The sequence below is a fragment of the Grammomys surdaster genome, unplaced genomic scaffold (assembly GCF_004785775.1).
Source record: "Grammomys surdaster isolate TR1022 unplaced genomic scaffold, NIH_TR_1.0 99, whole genome shotgun sequence".
Taxonomy (NCBI): Eukaryota; Metazoa; Chordata; class Mammalia; order Rodentia; family Muridae; genus Grammomys; species Grammomys surdaster.
The window spans coordinates 6587133-6611012 of NW_021604578.1; the positions used below are offsets into that span (position 1 = coordinate 6587133).

The following is a 23880-nucleotide window of genomic DNA, read 5'->3' on the forward strand; positions in this document are numbered from 1 at the left end:
TACGTTTTTTTTTTTTATCAGAAATCTGCTATTCACCTACGTGATTTAGCACTATCCATTTAACCTCCATGCCACTATCTTCCTGCCTGCAAAATCAAAACAATCATACCCACCTCACCAGTTTACATAAGGGTTAAAAATAATGCTGCATACATTAAAACTCTGTGCTGAGAAATGTTCAGTTCTATTATTAATCATCACAGTAAACAGATAAAAATGTTTTTAGCCGGGTGGTGGTGGCGCACGCCTTTAATCCCAGCACTTGGGAGGCAGAGGCAGGCAGATTTCTGAGTTCGAGGCCAGCCTGGTCTACAGAATGATTTCCAGGACAGCCAGAGCTACACAGAGAAACCCAATCTCGAAACCCCCCCCCCCAAAAAAAAATATATATATTAATGCCACCTTTTGAATTTCTCCCTTTTAAATAAAAAACTTCCTTAATAAACATGTGGACAACTGCCATCAACACGCCACTGACTTTGTGACACAGATGCTAGTGACATGCTCTATTCCCCAAATCTGTGCATTTTCTGTTCTGTTTCTTTCCCTTCCACTTCCCTCTTTGCTTCTGCTTTTCTACCAAGTGCATAATAAGCTAGTCAGGGCCTTACTGGCACTACTAAAGACAAGCAAATGCTAAAGAAATCCATTAGGCAGTGTCTTGGGAGAGGAACATTTCAGAGACTGGAAGGGTAAGACTGGAAGGGTAGCCCAGGGGCAGAGTGCTTGCACACTATGTGAGACGTCCTGGAACCACAAAGCGGGTAAAAAGGGTATAACCCAAACTAGTATCATCCCAAAATAAGTATTTCACTTCCACATGCTACATGGATTAGAATGGCAGAAATTACTAGGACATCCAAAATATTGTAATGGCAAATATTAAACACAGTCATTCAACAAGGGCTTACTGAGTCCCTACAATGTAAAGAGGTATTGGGAAAAACAGAAAATTAAGCCACATTTTCTACCATCGATAACTTAAAAAATATAATTTATAAAGCCGAGAGAAGTAATATCCCCTAAATTTCTTAAGAGCTCACCCACCGGCATGTAAACTCAGTGCTAATTTTCATTTCATTACTTCAGTTTTAGTTCATCTGTATACCAATCTCTGGTTCTACTTTCTAAATCAGCTTAGCAAGAGATCAGTGAAAAATTTAGTCCAAGTTACATATTGTGAACAGTGCGTCAATAACCAAGGATGAACAAAAAACAAAACAAGCAGGATTTATCCCAGGCTAAAAGTTTTATCCATTGACTCTTTGAAACAGATTCATAGAGCAAGCAGATTGCACAGTCTCAAATGTGTAGCAAAAGAGTATTCTTTTGCAGTGGTTCTCAACCTTCCTAATGCTGTGACCCCTTTTCATGCTGTGGTGACCCCCAACCATAAAATTATTTCATTGCTACTTCTTCACTGTAATTCATAATTTATATTATGAATCACAATATAAATATCTGACATGCATAATATCAGGTCGAGACTCACAGGTTGAGAACCATTGCTTTAGTGTTACGTGTACATTGTTTGAAGGTAGTTGCTACTGGAATCCCATTAAAATGGGAGCAACTGTGATAACATTACTTTCACTGAAACAGTTAAGAAGTTTTTATTTATTTATTGACTTATTGACTTATTTATTTATTTATAGGCAAGGGTTCAACGAGGTAGCCCTGTTGCTCTCAAATTTGCTAAGCTGTACCCAGCATGATCAAACTGGTCTCAACATCTTCCTCTCCCTAATAAAACAGACAGTTCACGTGTTTGCCTTAAGTTTTAACTAAAGTGTTAAAATGAAAGCCTAAGATTCTAAGGCAAGACAGACAAGTTAGGGAGATGTGAGAAGAATGGGGCTCTGGTCTCTGGGGTCACTTAAACTCTCTTACCTGCTACAAGTCAAAGGTTCCAGCAAAATTAACAAAATTGTCTTAGGGATCATCTATATAGTAATATTATTTTTATAGAGATATTTCAAATGAGACTATCAATGAACCATGCTTAAGGCTGAAAGCACTTGAATGTGGCTTAATTCCTTTTCAAGATCTAAACCTGCATTTTCCTGGGAATTTAGCAAACAAGAATATAAACTTTCTTTAAACCATGCTGTGATTTCCCATGTATATAATTACATGCATGCATGCACAAACACACGCATGCACACACATGTTGCTATGCCAAGAGACTTAAGCTCCACACTCCAGGGAAGCTCACACTTCACATACTGGGAATACCATCTTTTCCCTGAGCACATATTCTATTACCACCCACGTGTAAATATAGGTTTAAAATCAATTACCAATAAATTTACATCTGTTTCACTCTGACTCTTCCTGAAATTCTTTTCTGCAGCTGAGGCAAGGATCCCACCACATCTCAGTGGCGGTGTCTGACGAGAAGGCCTCAGGCTGCTGCAGGTCGGTGTGGAACTCAGCTCCCACTCAGTTTACTCTCTACACTGAAAACATGCCTAATTTCAGGGAAAATGAGTCCTTTTAACTCACAGAGCTTACTTTAAGTAAGAATTGAAGGCTACTAAGAAAGATGAGAAATTTAGGAAGATTCTTGGATTTCAGGTGGCCTTACTAAAATGAGACTAGGATTATGGAAAGATAAGGAACAAGAGAAGCTGAAGATGGAAAAGAAATTGTCTTCTATCACTTAGAGCCACAGAGAAGAAGGAAATCAAATCATGCTGGGGCCCAGTGCTGGTTTTTCTATCATGACTGACACTAACCTACTTATAAAGTGAGCCCTCACAATTCCATTGTTTCATTAATATAAAAGTACAAATTTGACTAATTTTAAAAATGGCTCTTTGAGGAAATGAGTAAAAACATTCCATATACAATACATGTAAAATGTGTGAAATTAATCTGGGACATCCAATGGCATTAAAAGCTTATGAATGCTGTAAACATCTCGTAGGCTAGTCACTTTTGGAATTCTGCTATACCTTATATAATTTTTAAATTCTTTCAGCTGTAAAAGGCATTTTAGAAATTGAAAAAATGATCTGTAAGGAAAACAGTATCCTCTCATCAAAAAGAATGGCATGAGGTGAGGGGGTAGAGGGAAAGAGTAGCTTTGGCAAAACTCATTTGGAAAATCTAAAACTCTAAAAGGCTCCCTTTGAGCTGGATACATTTGTCTGTATAAAACCATGCCAACCACTATTATTCTGTGCAATGGCATTTTCACAGAGTATTTAGTATTTAGTATAAAGAGTACATTCTGAAGTAGGAAAAAAAAGGTTAATCTTCATAGAATCATTAAACAACTACAAACAAAATAGTGCTAAAGAGAGAGAATTTTTTTCTAGTGAACCTCCACGTGCCATTTTGGAGGAACCCCAGAGAAAATTATGCATCTGTCAGTAGAAAGGGCATGGGAGATGGAGCTCCTGCTGTCTTACTGAAGACTGCCTGCTGTCTAATGTTTTGCTTGATGCTGTTTAAACTGTTGAATTTCCGTAAATAAATATTACTGTCACATTAGAAGGAAGGGAGGGGGAAGAAGAGAAAGAAGGAATAAGGAGAAACAAACAGAACTTCAGAAAAGAAACTTGTGCTAGGTCACGTAGCTGATAGAGCCCCAGCTGGGACTGAATTCGGTCAGTGTGATGCCCAGTGTCACTTCTCTACTGATATTGCTTTAAGGAAGAGCTTGAGTTCTCTGAAAGACCACAGGAAGATCTGAAAAGTGAGTTATTCATCACCTAGATTGTGAATAAAAGACCATTAACAGTCAACATAGCAAACGGGCCTTAACCTCTAAAACAGATGGAACTGAGAGATGGAATTACATGTCTGTGCATCTATTATTAGAAATTAAGCACAGAAACTTTTATTTGAGGCAAACTAGTTTAGTTGACTGTTTTCTGATGCAAGTTTTGTTTTGATTTTGTTTTATTTTGTGTTGTCTGAAGGATATTTCCCTAGCCACCATCAGTCCTTTCAGGGACAGTTCAACTGGAGAAAGGACCAGGTTCAAAAGAGAATAACAACTAATCTGCTTAAACAGTGGAATAGGTGGGTGATTATACTTCCCTATTTGTAAGCCAACACTGCAGGGTTGGTTCTTAAAGAAACTAAGAATATTCATAGGTTCAGAATGAGTTCCTGAAGATATTTTAACTAGGGATTGAATACTACTAAAATGGGAAAGGGGGAACATTTAGGAAGATTCTTTAAGGTCAGTCAGCCTTACCAAAAAGTGACTGATTTTAGGGAAGACATGACAGCCATTCGGGAATTTAAAGGCTCTAGGTTAGCTACACATGCATATCTTTATTTTGAGCAATGTTGAAATGTTGTGGCATAGTAAAACTAGTGATTTATTCTAAAGAAGCTGAAAGTTGATTTAAATAAAAACAACTCATAAACGAGGAGTCCAAAGTTCTTATTGCCTCTTTTATCAAATAGTTAATAATTTTTTAAGGAAATGAGTAGAAAACTTGGTGGTTTCCAGTTGTTCAGTCAATTAGCTCAGATTTCAAATTCCCCTGGAATACTAATGGTTCCAAAAGCAACTTAATGGTTTTTAAAAGTGAGTAAAAGTGTAAGATACTCTGCTATGTGATAACGTATGTTGAGAAAGAAACAAGAGTTCCGTGACCATAGGTTAGAGTACAGAATGGTCCATCAAAGGCAAAAATGCTAAGCACTTACACAACATCCCTTTGTTGCAGTCTTAATGATATAACTTTGTGGGTGTTAAACAGGCATGGTAACACAAACAGACACATCCAGTTCTCGAATCTTAGAGCTTTAAAACAAAACCCTAAATTCAAGACTCTTAACCCATAGCTAAGCCATTAAGAGTTCCTGATTGTTTAAAACTAGTTTTAGTACTTACTGGGGGTACTGCCATGCTTACCTCCAAGGCTTATGTGTTGAAGGTAATTATCAAGGCTAGAGAGATGACTCAGTGTTATAGTTCTAAGCAGCCTTTGGGAGATGCTTAAATCCTCAAGGTGATTAGTAGGGATGCAGGAGTTGAGTTAGCAGCCCCACTTTGTCCTCTGTCTCTTTTACTTTTTTAAAACTTAGCAAGAAGGAGCCATCTGGCAGGTCCTTACCAAGCATCCAAACTAACTGTGCCTTAACTTTGGATTCTCTAGTCTTCAGAACTGTCAGATATAAGCTTTTTGTTTATAAATTACTTCATCTCAGGTATTTTATGAGAATAGCATGAAAAGACAAAGACGGTCCCCAAAAGGAAGTTGATGGCTTATATAATTTGTGTGATACTAGGGTAAAAACAAATGTGAGTTAAAATGAATGTCAGGATTGAAATGGTGACATTACGAACACTGGCGATAAGAAATAAAAGGGCTTCCAGCTAGGCATGAGATAGCCAAGCCAAGGAGATAAGGACAGAGCCCTGGGAAAAACAGCAACTTTGGTCTTAGGAGGCTCCATCTGACTCCCACAAAGTCCCTACCACCACCAGAGAACATACCCACGGCATTGTTGCCCTTTCGACTCTTCATGCATCTCATTACAGCATTGTAAGAATGGCTTCTAAGAAAGCTCCACCTACTATACTCCTGCTCTGACAGGTCTCTAAAGAGGATGTGGCTCTAAGTTAATACATGACCTACATACGTGATTTGGTATGCTAAAAGTCACAGAGGTACTAGAAAGTATGGCTGATTAATGTGTGACTATAAATCAAGTTGACTCCCACCCCAGGCAACAAGGAGCTGGGCTTGCTGTGCTTGGTGGCAGCATCATAGATGGAGAAGGGGCTTGCTTGCCTCAAGTGTTCTCTGGTTATGACCTGAAGGGCCTAGGTGTTCCAACACCCTCCTTATAATTATCCATTAAGTGAATCTATGGTACCTATGCTAAGATGCATCAACTTGCAGGATACACTAGATTGTGGTAAGATAAATATTTCTATTGACATAAGCATCCAAGAGGTTTATGTTCTTTCTCAGAGGCTGATATTAGTTATTGTCTAATACATTTATATATATTATAAAATTTAAGATAATTTATATTGTTTATTAGGCAGAGTGACTATTTTCTATAAAGGGGCAGAAAGAAATTATTTAAGCCATTGAGCATCTGCCTTTTAGTATGACAGATAGTATGGAAATGAGTATGCATGGCTGTGTTCTAATGACACTTTATAAAAGGAAAATGGACATCAACAGGTGATATTTGGTAAGAGTTTACTTATCTCTACAGTATAAAAGCAACAGAGTCATGTAATTTTAAAAGGCAGACTGGTAGATGCAGTTATTGCATGTATATCTCTTTTCTCTATAAATCTGCTAGAGTCTACTAGCACACATATATTCCTTCTTTATGAATAATTTACCTGTATGTTAACAGCTAATAGCCATAATTCTATAATTTTGATGTCAAGAGGCGGGGGACATTTTTCTACTCTGATTAACCAATGCTTCAAAGAATGTTAAAATCTGGCAGCGTTGGACACAGTATAGTCTAGAAAGCACCAAAGCAATACTATGACACCAAAAAACTTCTTCTTCTCTTAGACCAGAAACACTAGATTTTCTGAAGTTGAGTTTTGGACCAAAAAACCAACCAACCAAAAACAAAAACAAACAAACAAACAAACAAACAACCCAAAAACTACTAGCAAAGTACTGACATTTTATATTATAAATTTATATTATATATTATAAATTTATATATTATAAAAATGCAGGCCTGCTAGGAAATCTTAACCTCTTTTTTCCTTTTTATGCCAATATAGATTTTTTATAAAAACACTATACTGCTTTCAATTGTAATTTGGGATAGCAGTGCTGCCTTCCTGTGTTTACTCCTGTTAAATAGCCACAGCATTATAGAACTGTAATAGAACAGTTTTATGTGTAGAACAGGTCCAAGGACAAGATTTTGGGAAGAAATCTAAAGCTGATTGTTCTCAGAGCTCTAGTGAGCAGGACTGGGAACACAAGGTCAATTTTAGTTCCTTAGAGGTATAAAGATCATGTGACACCTTTGTCAATATGGAAGTAGCTAGCTTTTCTGGTATGTGTGGTGTATGTGTATATACAGGTTTGTGTGTCTGCACACATGAATGTGGAGGCCAGAAACTGAAGTCAGGCATCTTCCCTCTACCTTACTTTTTGAGGCAGGGTCTCTCACTGGGCCAGAGCTCACCAATTCCAGGGGACTTGGTGGGCAGCAAGCCCCCAGGTCCTGCAGTTTCTATCTCACTAGTGTTGGGCATTGCTATGTGCACCATAGCACCTGGTTTTGTTTTTTACAAAGGTACAAAGACCCACACACATCCTGAGTTTTCATGCTTGCAAGGTCAGCACTTTAGAGACCAGCCGTCTGTCAACCTTTGGGTTTCAGGTTTGAAGTTTCACTATTTATTTATCTAAACCGGAGACGATCCATTCACTTGCCTCCCCCTTCTAAGTCCTGGGATTACAGGTTTGCCCCATGCCTATCTGACAGTAGTTGCTGATAAGGCACACAGGTTTCTCTTTAATTTACAAGTGTCATTTGACCTACTGAAAAGTTTTGTTGAAAACAAGTAACAAGCTTTTGGCTGGGGCAGACACCCAGCAGGTCTGCTCCTATGAAGACACCACATCCTGAACCTTCCTGGAGCAGCGGGTAAGAACCCTCCCCGACAACCCTAAGACCTGGAGCTGCAACCCACCCAAACCCCACCCCTCCGGAATACCACGCCCCTTCCACCCCTCACTTGGTCCTTTCGGCTGGGGCAGACACCTGGCTGGTCTGCTCTGGTGAAGACACCTTATCCTGAACCAACTTAGAGCAGTAGTGGAACCACTGCTTTAGGAGCAGCTGAGGAACCACTGCACTCAGAGCAGCAGGATGTCAGGATCCCAGAGGGAGCCTGAGTCCCAGGAGCTCTTCCACCCAGGAGCTCAGGATCACAGGATCACAGAGACATCTGGACTCTGAGGAGTTCTGACACAAGAAGATAACTGGAAAGACAGTCTCCAGTCAGAGACAGTGAGTGCAGGTAACACTAGAGTTAACCAGATGGCGAAAGGCAAGCACAAGAATATAAAGCAACAGAAACCAAAGTTATTTGGCATCATCAGAGCCCAGTTCTCCTAACATAGCAAGTCCTGGACACCACATCACAGGCAGGATTCAGATTTAAAATCACTTCTCATGAGGATGATAGAGGACTTTAAGAAGGACATAAACAACTCCCTTAAAGAAATACAGGAGAACAAAGGTAAACAGGTAAAAGCCCTTAAAGAGGAAACACAAAAATCCCTTAAAGAATTGTAAGAAAACACAACCAAACAGGTGAAAGAATTAAACAAAACCATCCAGGATCTAGAAATGGAAGTAGAAACAATAAAGAATCTCAAAGGGAGACAACCCTAGAGATAGAAAACCTAGGAAACAAATCAGGAGTCATAGATGCAAGCATCACCAACAGAATACAAGAGATAGAAGAGAGAATCTCAGGTGCAGAAGATACCATGGAAAACATTGACACAACTGTCAAAGAAAATGCAAAACACAAAAAGCTCCTAGCCCAAAACATCCAGGAAATCCAGGACACAATGAGAAGACCAAACCTAAGGATAATAGGTATAGATGAGAGTGAAGATTCCCAACTTACAGGGCCAGTAAACATCCTCAACAAAATTCTGAGGAAAACTTTCCTAACCTAAAGAAACCTATGAATATACAAGAAGCTTACAGAATTCCAAATAGACTAGACCAGAAAAGAAATTCCTCCCATCACATAATAATCAAAACATCAAATGCCCAAAACAAAGAGAAAATATTAAAAGGAGTAAGGGAAAAAGGTCAAGTAACATATAAAGGCAGACATATAAGAATTACACCAGACTTCTCACCAGAGACTATAAAAGCTAGAAGATCCTGGAGTGATATCATACAGACCCTAAGAGAATACAAATGCCAGCCCAGACTACTATATCCAGAAAAACTCTCAATCACTATAGATGGAGAAACCAAGATATTCCATGACAAAACCAAATTTACACAATATCTTCCCACAAATCCAGCCCTACAAAGGATAATAGATGGAAAGCTCCAACACAAGGAGAGAAACTACAAGCTAGAAAAAGCAAGAAAGTAATCTTCCAACAAACCCAAAAGAAGATGGCTACACAAACATAATTACACCTTTAATAACTAAAATAACAGGAAGAAACAATCACTTTTCCTTAATATCTCTTAACATCAATGGACTCAATTCCCCAATAAAAAGATGTAGACTAACAGACTGGATACATAAACAGGATCCAGAATTTTCCTGCATACAAGAAACGCACCTCAGTGACAAAGACAGACACTACCTCAGAGTAAAGGACTGGAAAATAATTTTCCAAGCAAATGGTCCCAAGAAACGAGGTGCAGTAGCTATTCTAATTTCAAATAAAATTGACTTTCAACCAAAAGTTATCAAAAAAGATAAGGAAGGACACTTCATACTCATCTAAGGAAAAATCTACCAAGGAGAACTCTCAATTCTGAACATCTATGCTCCAAATGCAAGGGCATTCACATTCATAAAAGAAACTACCAAAACTCAAAGCACACATTGCACCTCACACAATAATAGTGGGGGACTTCAACACCCCACTCTCAGCAATGGATAGATCATGGAAACAGAAACTAAATAGAGACACAGTGAAACTAACAGAAGTTATGAACCAAATGGATTTAATGGTTATCTATAGAACATTTCATCCTAAAACAAAAGAATATACCTTTTTCTCAATATCTCATGGTAGCTTCTCTAAAATAGACCATATAATTGGTCACAAAGCAGACCTCAACAGATACAAAAATATTGAAATAATCCCTTGCATCCTATCAGATCACTATGGACTAAGGCTGGTCTTCAATACTAACAAAAACAATGGAAAGCCCACATACACATGGAAACTGAACAACACTCTACTCAATGATGACTTGGTCAAGGAAGAAATAAAGAAAGAAATTAAAGACTTTTTAGAATTTAATGAAAATGAAGGCTCATCATACCAAAACTTATGGGATACAATGAAAGCAAACTCATAGCTCTAAGTGCCTACAAAAAGAAACTGGAGGGAGCATACACTAGCAGCTTGACAGCACACCTGAAAGCTCCAGGACAAAAAGAAGCAAATACACCCAAAAGGAGTAGAAGGCAGGTAATAATCAAACTAAGGGCTGAAATCAACCAAGTAGAAACAAAAAGAACTATACAAAGTATCAACAAAACCAGGAGCTGTTTCTTTGAGAAAATCAACAAGATAGATAAACCCTTAGCCAGACTAACCAGAGGGCACAGAGACAGTATCCAAATTAATAAAATCAGAACTGAAAAGAGAGACATAACAACAGAAACCGAGGAAATTAAAAAAAATCACCAGACCATACTACAAAAGCTTATACGCAACAAAACTGAAAAATCTGGATGATATGGACAATTTTCTAGACAGATACCAGGTACCAAAGTTAAATTAGGAGCAGATAAACCATCTAAACAGTCCCATAACCCCTAAAGAAATAGCAGCAGTCAACAAAAGTCTCCCCACCAAAAAAAGCCAAGGACCAGAGGGTTTTAGTGCAGAATTCTATCAGACCTTCAAGGAAGACCTAATACCAATTCTCTTCAAACTATTCCACAAAATAGAAACAGAAGGAATACTACCCAATTCGTTCTATGAAGCCACAATCACACTCATACCTAAACCTCACAAAGACCCAACAAAGAAAGAGAACTTCAGACCAATCTCCCTCATGAATATCGATGCAAAAATACTCAACAAAATTCTACCAAACTGAATCCAAGAACACATCAAAACAATCATCCATCATGATCAAGTAGGTTTTATCCCAGGAATGCAGGGATGGTTCAATATTTGGAAATCCATCAATGTAACCCACTGTATAAACAAACTCAAAGAAAAAAACACATGATCATCTCACTAGATGATGAGAAAGCATTTGACAAATTCAACATCCCTTCATGGTCTTGGAAAGATTAGGAATTCAAGGCCCATACCTAAACATAGCAAAAACAATATATAGCAAACAAGTAGCCAACATCAAACTAAATGGAGAGAAACTTGAAGTAATCATACTGAAATCAGGGACTAGACAAGGCTGCCCTCTCTTTCCTGATCTATTCAATATAGTACTGGAAGTCCTAGCTAGAGCAATTAGACAACAAAAAGAAGTCAAAGGAATACAAATAGGAAAGGAAGAAGTCACTATTTGCAGAAGATTTGATAGTATACTTAAGTGACCCCAAAACTTCCACCAGAGAACTCCTAAACCTGATAAACAACTTCAGAAAGTGGCTGGTTATAAAATCAACTCGAACAAATAAGTAGCCTTCCTCTACTCGAAAGGTAAACAGGCTGAGAAAGAAATTAGGGAAATAACACCCTTCACAATAGTCACAAATAATATAAAATACCTTTGTGTGAATCTAACCAAGCAAGTGAAAGATCTGTATGACAAGAACTTCAAGTCTCTGAAGAAAGAAATTGAAGATTTCAGAAGATGGAAAGATCTCCCATGCTCATGGATTGGCAGGATTAATATAATAAAAATGGCCATCTTGCCAATTACAGATTCAATGCAATCCCCATTAAAATACCAACTCAATTCTTCACAGAGTTAGAAAGAGAAATTCTCAAATTCATTTGGAATAACAAAAAACCCAGGATAGCGAAAACTATTCTCAACAATAAAAGAACTTCTGGAGGAATCACCATCCCTGACCTCAAGCTGTACTACAGAGCAATAGTGATAAAAACTACCTGGTATTGGTACAGAGACAGGCAGGAAGATCAATGGAATAGAATTGAAGTCCTAGAAATGAACCCACACAAGCTATGGTCACTTGATGTTTGACAAAGTGTTCAGTGAAAAACGGACAGCATTTTCAACAAATGGTGCTGGTTCAACTGGAGGACAACATGTAGAAGAATGCAAATCGATCCATTCTTATCCCCTTGTACAAAGCTCAAGTCCAAATGAATAAAGGACCTTCACATAAAACCAGATACACTGAAACTAATAGAAGAGAAGGTGGGCAAGAACCTTGAATACTTGGCCACAGGGGAAAATTTCCTGAACAGAACACCAATGGCTTATGCTCTAAGATCAAGAACTGACAAACAGGACTTCATAAAATTGCAAAGTTTCTGTAAGGCAAAGGACACTGTCAATAGGACAAAATGGCAACCAACAGATTGGAAAAAGATCTTTACTAATCCCATATCTGATAGAGGTCTAATATCCAATATATACAAAGAACTCAAGAAATTAGACTCTAGACAACCAAATAACCCTGTTAAAAATGGGGTACAGAGCTAAACAAGGAATTCTCAACTGAGGAAACTCAAATGGCCGAGAAGCACCTAAAGAAATGTTCAGCATCCTTAGTCATCAGGGAAATGCAAATCAAAACAAGCCTGAGATTCCACCTCACACCAGTCAGAATGGCTAAGATCAAAAACTCAGGTAATAGTAGATGCTGTCGAGGATGTGGAGAAAGAGGAACACTCCTCCATTGTTGGTGAGACTGCAAGATGGTGCAACCACTTTGGAAATCAGTGTGGCGGTTCCTCAGAAAATTGGACATAGCATTACCTGAGGACCCAGCTATACCACTCCTGGGCATATAACCAGAAGATGTTCCAACATATAACAAGGACATATGCTCCACTATGTTCATAGCAGACTTATTTATAATAGCCAGAAGCTGGAAAGAACCCAGATGTCCTTCAACAGAGGAATGGATAAAAAAAATGTGGTACATTTACACAATGGAGTATTACTCAGCTATTAAAAACAATGAATTCCAGAAATTCTTAGGTAAGCGGATGGAACTAGAAAATATCATCCTGAGTGAGGTAACCCAATCACAAAAGAACACACATGGTATTCACTCACTGATAACTGAATATTAGCCCAGAAGCTCATAATACCCAATATTCAACTCACAGACCACATGAAGCTCATGAAGAAGGAAGACCAAGTGTGGGTGCTTCTGTCCTTCTTAGGGGGAGTAACAAAATACTCAAGTGAGCAAATATGGAGACAAAGTGTTGGACAGAAACTGAAGGAAGGGCCGGCCGTCTGGAGACCATTCCACCTGGGTATCCATCCCATGTCCAAAGGTAGTCGCTTATGTGGATGTCAGGAAGTGCATGCTGACAGGAGCCTGATATAGCTGTCTCCTTAGAGGTCTGACATATTCAGAGGCAGATGCTCACAGCTAACCATTGAGCTAATCAAGGGGTTCCCAATGGAGGAATGAGAGAGAAGACTGAAGGAGCTGAAAGGATTTAAGGGCCCCATGAGGAGAGCAACAATAGCAACCAATCAGAGCTCCCAGGGTCTAAACCACCAGCCTGGGAGCACATAGGGAGGGCCCCATGGCTCCAGCTGTATATGTAGGGGAGGATGGCCTTGTAGGGCATAGGTGGGAGAGGAGATCCTTGGTCCCATGGCTGGGCGCCGAGTGTGGGGGAATTAGAGGGTGGGGAGGTGGGAATGGGAGTGGGTGGGGGAGCACATCCTCATAGAAGCAGGAGGAGGGGGGATGGGATAGGGGGTTCCTGGGTGGGGGGATGGGGTAAAGGGATAACATCTGAAATGTAAATAAAATATCCAATAAAAAAGAAAACAAATAACAAAACCCAAAATAAATAATGAACAAACAAAAACTTTTGCCTGCTACTCTGCATGCCAGTTCTTTGTTATATTTGAAGGCATCAAATAGAAAAACAGAGAAGAATCTCAACGATAGATAAGGCACTGCCAAAGGATCCTTACAATTAGGTTTTGGACAAGTTGGTTAATAACTGACTGATGATAAGCGGATGTCTTCAATTCGGTAGGACTTTTCCTGATTTGTAAAGCGAGGAGAAAACATTTGACTAGCTGCCTCACATATCCAGTACTGCAAGACAGCCAACACACCACTGCCACCCACAATTAGAGCAGTCACTCACGGGCTGGGGAAGTGGCTTGGTGGTAGAGCGACCTCATTGCCAAGCCCCAGGCTGGATCTCCAGCACCTGTACAAGCACAAGTGAGTCACACCCTTACTACCAGTGTGGTAGGGACAACCAGGGGCTTCCGCTCTCAATTCCTCTCTCTAGATCTTTCTCATACAAGGACACCTCTTTTCCTGCAATTACCCCAACAGTCCTCTCACCTCCGGCTTGGGGTGTTCATCTGCTGTATAACCCTTTTAGCCTTTTCCCATAAGACTCCAGCAGACCCAGACTTTTTCAGCTCCCGCGGACTCCCCGCACTTGACCCACTCGAGGGACTTGCGCCCACTCTGGAGCAGTGTCCCTAGCCCGGGGCTTGGCTCTCCCGGCATCCCAAAGACCCCTCCGTGCTGACAGTCGGTTGGCTGCAAGCTCAGTCCTTCCCTCCTCACCTGGGCTCTCTCTTGGACTGTCCCAGGGTGAGTTTGCCAGGAGCGAGAACGTGTTTACCTCAGCAGGCCAATCCTTCTACCGCGGAAAACCAGAGCAGGAGGCGAAGACCCTTTCACGGACCTCCCAGCTGGCAGCCGCTTAAAGAACAGTCCCCTAAACAGGAAGAGGCAACGGCTTAGGCCGCGGGGGATGGCGGGGGATGGAGTCCTAGGAGAACACAGTTCGCCGCCTCTGTGAAAGCGCCACCATCTGGAACTACAACTCCCAGAGGGCTCTGCAGCAGCCATCCATCTTCCCTAAGAGCCCCACCCTCCCCCCTGGAGGCGGGGTCGCCAAGCAGGTGCTCGAACCTCTGTCTGGTTGCATCGTCTTCTCCGCCCGAACAACCTTGGAAGAGAGAGAGAGAGAGAGAGGAAAAAAAAGAGAGATATCTTGAGGAGTTTTACAGCATCACAGGCCACGTCAGAACAAGATGATGTGCTTGATGTCCCTGGTGACTTTTTTCTCAGGCTTTCCTGGCTCATGTTATGTTCTTCAGTCACGCCCTTGGACGCTGTGGATCCTGAGGGAAGTTGGAGTGGGGTGGGATGGGGGAGCTGTTAGCTTGCACTGATTTTTCCCTGTGGTCTTTTTTGTTTGTTTTGTATTTGTTTTGTTATTGTTTTGTTATTCGAAATAGAATTTCCTTGTGTATCCTTGTCTATCCTGGAACTCACTCTGTAGACCAGGCTAGCTTCAAAAGCCTGCTTTTGCCTCTGCCTCCTGAGTGTTGGGGTTAAAGGCCACCAATACCAGGCTTCTCTCTCCCCCCCTCCGCGCCCCTCTCGCTTTGTTAACAAATTAGACTATAGAAACAAAAGAGACTTTCAGGGACTATTGACTCCCTTCAAGTTTTCCCCAAATCGACTCAAATAAACATACAATGTACGTAAAGTCAATGAATGTATTTTGGTAATGAAGTAGTCTCGTGGTAAGATCCCTAAGACTGATATGGCATGGCCTAAACCAGGGCTCTGTAAAGAATTTGAAAGCAATGTGCTGTAATGTGATCAAGGCTCCAAGACATAAACTTTTCAAATAGTAATGAATTCTAAGAATTTTACATTTATCATTTTTTAAAGTCTTTTGAAACTTCGTGCTCTACCTATTTTACCGATAATGAAACAGTCTTAGAAAAGTTGTGTCATGGCAAGACTAGACAGACTTTCTTCCTTCCTTCCTTCCTTTCTTTCTTTCTTAGGAAGTTTTTTTTTTTAAAAAAGATTTATTTATTTTGTGTGGATGAGTACACCATTGCTCTCTTCAAACACACCAGAGGAGGGCATCAGATCCCATTACAGATGGTTGTGAGCCACCATGTGGTTTCTGAGAATTGAATTCAGGATCTCTGGAAGAACAGCTGATGCTCTTAACCGCTCTCCAGTCCCAGACTTTCTTCCTTTCTTTTCTTTTTTTCTTCTTCTTTTTTTTTGCTTTTCTAAACGCTCTGTGTTTATTTCATTCTCTATACATCCTCTGAGGTAAGACAAACATTTCAGAGATACTGAAGTCCTAGGACATGAAGGAGAGGGGACTGGTGTCTTCAGTTTTTCCACCAGTTATGGTCATCTTCATCGATAGAATACCAGTCACCATCAATCACCACGTAGGGCTTGATCGACTGCACTTCCTCCAACTGTTTTCTCACCTGGACATAGTACTGCTGCTTCCAGAGGCCAATTATCGACAGGTTAGTGGCAGGGCACTGGAACGCACAGCACAGCTTCAACATCCCTGATGTACTGAAGTTATTCATTACCAGGTTCAGGCTCTTCAGGTTCGAGTTGCAAATGATGACCGAGGACAATGCCTCACAGCAGTTGGAAGTCAACTCACACGCCCCTGGCCCAAGTCTTCTCAGGGAGCTGGTACTTTGCTTTAGTCCCTCGTACAGGGCTATGACTCCTTCATCACCCAGGGTGTTGTTTCCAAGATCCAAGCTTTTTAAGTGCTTGATTATTGGGATCATGCAGGTTAGGTCCTCGCAGCACTTCTCCATGAGCTGGCAGTCCACTAGTTCCAGGTCTTGAAGGTAACAAGTCGGCTCCTTTAAAGCTTCACACAGTAGCTTCATTGCATTATTCCCTACAGCGGTTCATGGACAGGCTCAGGTGCCTCAGCTTTCTGTAGTTTGAAAGTATCAATGCCAGGAAACTGTAGGCATCATCTACAATGTTGCAGTGATTCAGTATCAGCCACTGGAGAGCACATTCTGGATTCTTCATGAACTGACACAACTGTTGCACTTCTTTAGTCCCCAGGTTGTTGTTTGTGAGTCAAGTTCTGGTTGCTGAAAAGGGCTGAGGCCAGAATGTGGCAGCTGACTGGTGTGAGGTCACAGCTGTCCAACATAAGCATCTTCCGTGAACACTTTTGAGTTCCTCAAGGCGTCCCTGACGGATATCATAGTATTTACTCCCACCTTATTTTTGGCCAGGCTGAGACATTTTAGGCTGGTGGTTGAAAGAAGGGGTGTGGAGATCATCTCATAACCAGCGAGGGTTAACTCACAGGAATCCAACCTCAGAGCCTCCAGGGAGCACCTTGGATGTTTCAGGGCTTCACAGGCTAACTTCATGTCATCATCCTTCATGGGAGTGCTCCCTAGATTGAGGTACTTTAAGTTCGGATTGCTAACGACCATTCAGAGATATTGCAGGCCAGACACTATCTCTGCACTCTTAAATGTCAGCTTCTGTATACTGCAGGATGAATCCCCCAGCTTGAGGCACAGGATCTCCATGGCCCATTTGTTCAAGATGCTGTTGCCCAAGTCCAGCTCCTTCAAGTTTGGGTGGGTAGTGAGAACAGAGCAGAATTTTTCCCACTCATAGAATGAGGGGCTTACCTAGTTTCTTCTGGAGAGAAACAGGAGGGCACAGCTCGAGAGTATTATCCTCCGAGACAAGGTCTCTGATATCCACCCGGATTGCCTCCAAGTTCTGACATTGCTGGCGACAATAGGAAGATACTGTCAAGTCCATCTTCTGGTTAATCAGAAGCCATACTTCTTGGAAGCTGTTGAGAGCTACATGAACGAATTCTTCATCCTGAGACTCAAAGAGGGTGTCTAGGGTGTCCGTCGGGCTGGTGTCATTGACCTACTGACCTATCAGAGAGACCCAGTGTTGGAGCTTCTGCTTAACAGTCGGGTTCACGAGTCCCAGACTTTCAAGTGGCAAAATATCTGGAATTCAAACCAAGGTCTTCCAAACTCTGTTCTCAAATTCCTCTAAGGAAAAGATTCAGAATGAATTGGTCATAGCAGTAGACAAGAACAACCAGGAAAAACCAGGACTACAATTTTTCATGATTGTTTGGTTTTTATTTTTATTTATTTTTATATTTTTAGTTAAGGTCTCTGTATCGCATATTGACCCAGAACTTGTCCTGTGACCCAGGATGGTGTTGATCTTGTGATCCTTTTGCCACCTAAATGCTAATAGTGGTAGTAGTACTAGTAATAGTAGTTGTAGTAGTAGATCCTAACTCACCATGCCTAGTTTTTTCATCTGTTTTAGTGGAAAGTCTTAGCTATACACAGATGTAGGCAGTATGGTAAACCTCTATGTTTCCATTACTCATTTAAAAAACCAATCAATACAGAACCAACTCTCATGTCCTCTATAACCATGTATTTGTATTTCTAAAATATAAAGACTGCTTTAAAAAGTCATAACCTCCATATCATATCTAAAACATTAATATTCGCTTAACATCGTTTAGTATCTAGTCAGTTAATACATTTCCTGAAGCCGTGGAGATAGCTCAGTTGGTAAAGTGCTTACGCCAAAGGCACAGAGACTTGAATTTAATCCCCCAAAATCACATAATAAGAAACGGTCCAGTGTCACGATGTCATGAGCTTGTAATCCCAATGCTGGAGATACAGAAACGGGTGGATCCCCAGGGCTCACTGGCTAGCCAAGCTAGCCATCTTGACAACTTTCAGATCAATGAGAGACCTCGTCTCAGTAAATAGGATGGATAGCTCCCAGAGAAGGACATCTGAGGTTGTTCTAGGCTTCCATGCATATAAACATACACACATGCTCCCACATAAAACACCATGCCTTCACACACACTCAAAATAAATATCTTAATTGTTGTTTTTGAGATAGGTTCTCACTATGTAACTCTGAACTGGATTAGAACATGCATGTAGACCAGCCTGGTCTCAAACTCAGATCTGCCTGCCTTTGCCCCCTGAGACCTAGATTAAGGACATGTGCCACCATGCCTGGCCCAGTTTCTTGTATTGTATTATAAACGTTATAGCTGGTAAGACTCTGGATCCACAAATATTTGATTTGTCTTTTCTTTCCTGAGACATTTTCCCCAGTAACATTCCCTGCATCTTGTATTTTGTTGACTCTGCATCTGTGCCGAAACATAACATCTTCTGTTTCTTCTATGTGCCATGAACTGGGAGTTAAATCTAAAAGTTTGATTAAAGGTAAAGTTGAGTTTTGAAATCAGGCCTATACATGTAGTGTTTTGTATTTCCCACTGTGATACATCAGGCAGTACGTGGTTCTTGGAGGTCTTTGCTTTGTGATATAAAGTTTGTCTGGTGTTTTTAAATGCTATCCTCTTTAAGGAGGCAGCTAGGTAAGATCTCACACCAGTTACCTCCCTACTGATTCACCACCTGGTGTGTTTAGCCTAAGACCCTAGGGCATCATGCATCCTATGATAGCTGTAGGGAAGGCCCAACACGTGTAGATAACAGCATCATGTCATAATGTCATAAGGTTGGACACTCTTCACAGATTCTCATGCACCACACTACCTTCAAAAGAGCTAAAGAAGTAAGGAAAAAAAACCATCCATGGTGTTCTGATTTTAGTATAACAGGAAAAGACACACTAAAAAGATGGCAAGGCCTATATTGCTCCTGTAATTCCAAGCTTCATAGAGAATGATACCTCCACTTTGGGGATGAAGAAGGAATTAAATCCTGACCAGAGACTTGAAGCAGTATGAGCTTATCACAGAGATCTCAATTCTGGGTGGAACCCTTGGCATCCCATGGCCCTGTACCTGCAGATGCTGCTGCTGGACCTGTGAAAAATGTCCAAGACTGCAGTTAGGAATCTTCCCAGCAACTGCAGCTTTTAGAATGGAAAGTAAAACTCCATCTACTGGATGGTAAAGCATGAAATCAAGGACTCTGCCTTGTAGCTCAGTGCCAGCCTTAATAGCCCCCAAGGGACCATTGCTACCACCCATTCCCATCCTGTAGCAGTACAACTATCCTTGGCCAATATTCACAGATGGAGCTCAAGACCTTGACATCTGGCACAGTTCTGCTCTGTGGTATGATGGACTTGTCTCAGTTTGCCTTACTGCCAGCTCCGGCACTGACTGTGGACTCAGCATTGCGACATTCAGAGCCACAGTTCTGGAGTAGGAACCATGGTTGGTCCTTCTAGTGATTCTTTCTACAGTTCATGACCAAAGACTGATGGCTTTGGTAGGCACATGTAGGCCTATGCAAGCCCCAGACAGAGGTTTGTATGGATAAACTACCCTTTATAAAAAGCTCCCTAATTGAGTCTGGAAAAACTCACCGGCTGAGGATTTAGGGTAAACCTCAGCTTGAATTGGCTCCTAGCATTGCCACAGGCAACCTGAATTTTGTTGTTATCTAGTGTTAGAAATTATAGGCTAAAAACAGTAAGCATGCTGGCTTCAATTTCTGAAAACAAAACAACCACATTATGAAGACTGCAATAAATGCCTAAACCTTTGTCCTCGAATGCCATCATAGATCAATAAGCACCAAGAATGTTTAAGGAACTATGATGACCTCATCTGACAGTATAAATAAAATGCCAGTAACTGTCCAGATAGTAACCATTGTAGGGGGATGCTCATACGGGTACTGTATTAGTTACTTTTCTGTGGCTGTGATAAAATATCATGATTAAAGCCTGATCTTATGGAAGAAGGAATTTATTCTGCCTTGTGTTTTCAGAGTGATAAGACTCCATTGTGACCGGGAAGCATGGCAGCCAGCAACAGGAGTGATGCCTGGGGCAGCAAGCTGAGAGCTCACATCCTCAACTGAAAGCACAGAAAGCGGGAGCTGGAAGTGGTGTGAGGCTATATCCTAGCAAAGGCCGCCATACTGATGCATTGTCTCCAGCAAGGCTGCATTCCCCAAGCCCCTCGGAACGGCACTACCAGCCAGGAGCTAAATGTTCAAAGACCTGGGTCAGTAGGGAGCATTTCTCATTCAAACTTCCACAGAAAATTAAAATCAAACAAACCAACCAGGCTTAAGGAGACTTACTGAATTTCAATAGAAAATGTACAAATAAATCAGTACATTAATAGAAAAAATGGACTGAGATGTGGTGGCAATTTTTAAAAAGTCGAAATCCTTGATAAAGAAGATACACGAAACAAAATAATAATGCATTAGGGAAGCATTGATTATAGAGTAAATCAAAAGAGAGAATGAATATCAAGACACGCCATTTGAAAATACACAGAAAAGAAAAATAAGATTAAGAGATGTGCTTACAGTAACTTTGGAACAGCATTGAAAGGGTAAGTAGGTTAGTGGGGATATGGACGGGACTTGAGAACACCATAGGAGTTCATTGATGCAAGTATGTTGTGATCAACCACAGTCAGGTTCCAGGTTCTGCAGTAATCTGAATCTCCAGTTTTCACAACATTATATAGGTCCGTCGCCATGAATCTAGCCTGGCCTTATGACTCTCTGATAACCAGTTAGTTGAAGGTTGCAAATATAATTGTTTAACTTCTTATGCTAGAACTCAAGAAGCCGTGCAACTATTGCCCTGGTCCTTTGGAGTGATGTCCATGACAAGTCTGTCCAGTTGAAATGCAACAACAACTTACAGAGTCTGACTGAGATTGTCCAACAAACTTCAAAGCTCAAGTCAGCCTCTTGTAGAGAAAGCATTCAGTTGTTCTGGCCGTAGCAGTCGCCAGATGCCAGAGTAAAGAAGTCACTTTGGCTGTTTAAACAAACTGGTATTGGGGGTTGGGGATATAGCTCAGTGGTACAGAGCTTGCCTGGCATGTTCAAGTACCTAGGTTCAAACTCTGGCAATGCCAAAAAAAAAAAAATGATATTAAACTGTCAGATGATTCAAGTTCTAGTTAGCATTTGAATGTAATCATATGAGATGGTCTCCTGAGCCCTCTCAATCCAGACTACCGTTGAGAGAGAATTTTTGTAAGTCAATACATTTTGCAATAGTTTGTTAGATAGTAATAGGTAACAAGACGTGTACAGTGAACTCTAATTATGTAGTTAAGATAGTGTTTGCTAGGTTTCCTATGCATAGTTCCTATTTTCTCCTTATATTTGGAAAAAATTGTGGTAACATACCTCAGACACTTATTGTTCTCCTCCCCTTGTCCTGCACCCAGTGCTGAATTCTCAGCCAAATGCTAGTGATGTCTTCTCCATTCAAAAGCTTCAATCCTTCTGCAGATCTCAGGGATCAAACTCAAGTCCTCAGGTGGTCAGGTACATGTCACCAGTCTTTGCTTTATTATTATTAGTTTTGAGGTGGAGTGTTATGTCACATGGGTTGACCTTGAATTAGCTATGCACTGAGCTCCTGATCTTCCTGCCGAAGTCTTCCAAGTAATGGGTACAGGAATATGCCTCTGGACCTAGCAGTGAACCTACCTGTTAACTCCAAAAGTGCATAGCAAAGAATATATGGTTAAAAATATGTTCATTTTAGAAAGTTTGTCCACATTTTAAATGACTGTTCTGTTAAAGTGTATTGTGATTTGGCCTTTGTTAAATGTGACTTTCAAAAGCAATTCACCTTAAAATGCTCACTAGAGATATGCTAATATAGCTTTGGTGCTGAAACAGAAAGGTGGTTCTAGAAATGAAAAGTTTAAAGCAGCTTTAGCTGGAGTTCCTCATCTTTAAGTTCCTGACTGAGATATCTAGAATTTCTTCAACAATTCAGAGAAAGGAAAACGATGGAAGTAAAAATAAAAACAAGAATCATGCTTTACATATATTAAAGCATGATTGTTATCCCTTTGTCAGGTACTAGGAAAAACACTGAAGGAATTTCCCTTCTGAAAGAGGTGAGGAGCAGACAGAACATAAATATCTAGTTAATGAACGCTTTAAATGCTGCATTGGCCAGTGCCCAAGGGGATGTAAAAAGGTATACCACAAATGCAGGCCTTGACAAACAAGCCATTTCTTCTTCTCTTCTGTTTTCTTCCTACAGACTGGCTTTCTTGACAACTCTAAGATGGAGTCTCATCCTTGCCTTTTTTGTATGGAGAGGAAAAAGAAAAGCATTGCTTCTAGTCGGTTTTAGTAGAGGAGTGTAGGGTAGTGGATTTCTCAGATACAAAGAGAGCACTTCAGACATTGAGACCAGAACGGGCTTTGGGAGGTCAAGAGAAAGCCTCCAGGGTTGGGAGAGAAAGCATTTGCATGGCTCCCAGATTTTTACCCCCTTTCATTTTTTCCAAGACAAGGTTTCGCTGTGTAACCCTGACTGTCCTAGAATTTGCTCTGTAGTACAGGCTGGTTTCAACTCAGAGATTCACCTGCCTCTGCCTCCCAGAGTCCCAGATTTTTATTTTATTTTTTTAACTTTGGTATGAATACAATAGAACCGATGAGCTCTCGGGGACTCCCAGAAGAGAGACAAGATGCAGTGCGTGGCAGGCCCCGGGGTCAGCCCACTCACACAGGCCTAACAGGCCTCACCTCAGCTGCCTCGGCCTCATCAAAGGCAAAATTACACACAGGCGGTCCGTGGGGCGGGAAGCCGCGCGCCATGGGCGCTGATTGGCTGGCGGGCCCCGTCGCCTAGTGCTATTTGTTGTCGGACCCCGCGCCCCTGACGCAGTCGGCGTCCCGGCGTCCGCACGTGCAGCCGTTTAAGCTGCGTCGGTGGGCCGCGAGGAGCCCAGGGAGCCTGGAGCGGAGAGGTGAGTGGGCTGGTGGCCTTCCTCTTGCTTCCGACCTTGGCCCTGGAGGCCCTAACCAGGCCTGGTGGCCTCCAGGGCGGACTTAGGCCAGAGGCTGCGCACATGGGCCTGCGTGGGGCTTGAGGTCGGCCTCGGGGGGCCTTCCCGCTCCGACGTGCGTCTTTATGCTGAGTGGAGTGGGTGTGAAGACTTGAGGCCTGCAGGGGAGGGCGGCCCAGGGGACCTTCTGCTCAGTGCCTAGGCGGCCATTTCTCAGAAGAAACGGTGTTTGTGGTGAGCGCTCCTCCTCGGGTTAGCTCGATGTCCTAGGGATAGGGTCGCCAACCCAGGACATTTTCCCCTTCCAGTTTCCAAGGCCTCAACATCCTGTCTACCATTGAGGGGAAACTACCCATCCACATACACAGCAAGCCATTTGGGAATCCTTTCAGGGAAAACAGATTTTTGGGCAAATTGGTACCCCTGGGAA

At 41.4% G+C, this 23880-nt stretch overlaps 2 protein-coding genes and 1 pseudogene across 3 annotated transcripts in view; 1 reads left to right on the plus strand and 2 right to left on the minus strand.

Annotated features, from left to right (window-relative positions):
* Slc38a9 (solute carrier family 38 member 9) overlaps positions 1-14560 on the minus strand; it is an 84281-nt gene extending 69721 nt beyond the window's left edge. For both annotated transcript variants that reach the window (XM_028783643.1, XM_028783653.1), the window contains exon 1: positions 14411-14560. The gene's annotated coding sequence lies outside the window, so the exon portion shown is untranslated. The remainder of the gene's footprint in view (positions 1-14410) is intronic.
* A 1433-nt stretch (positions 14561-15993) lies between these two features.
* On the minus strand, positions 15994-23515 carry LOC114634727 (annotated as a pseudogene).
* Positions 23435-23880, plus strand: part of Ddx4 (DEAD-box helicase 4) — a 56058-nt gene continuing 55612 nt past the window's right edge. The window contains exon 1 of the mRNA XM_028784001.1: positions 23435-23684. The gene's annotated coding sequence lies outside the window, so the exon portion shown is untranslated. The remainder of the gene's footprint in view (positions 23685-23880) is intronic.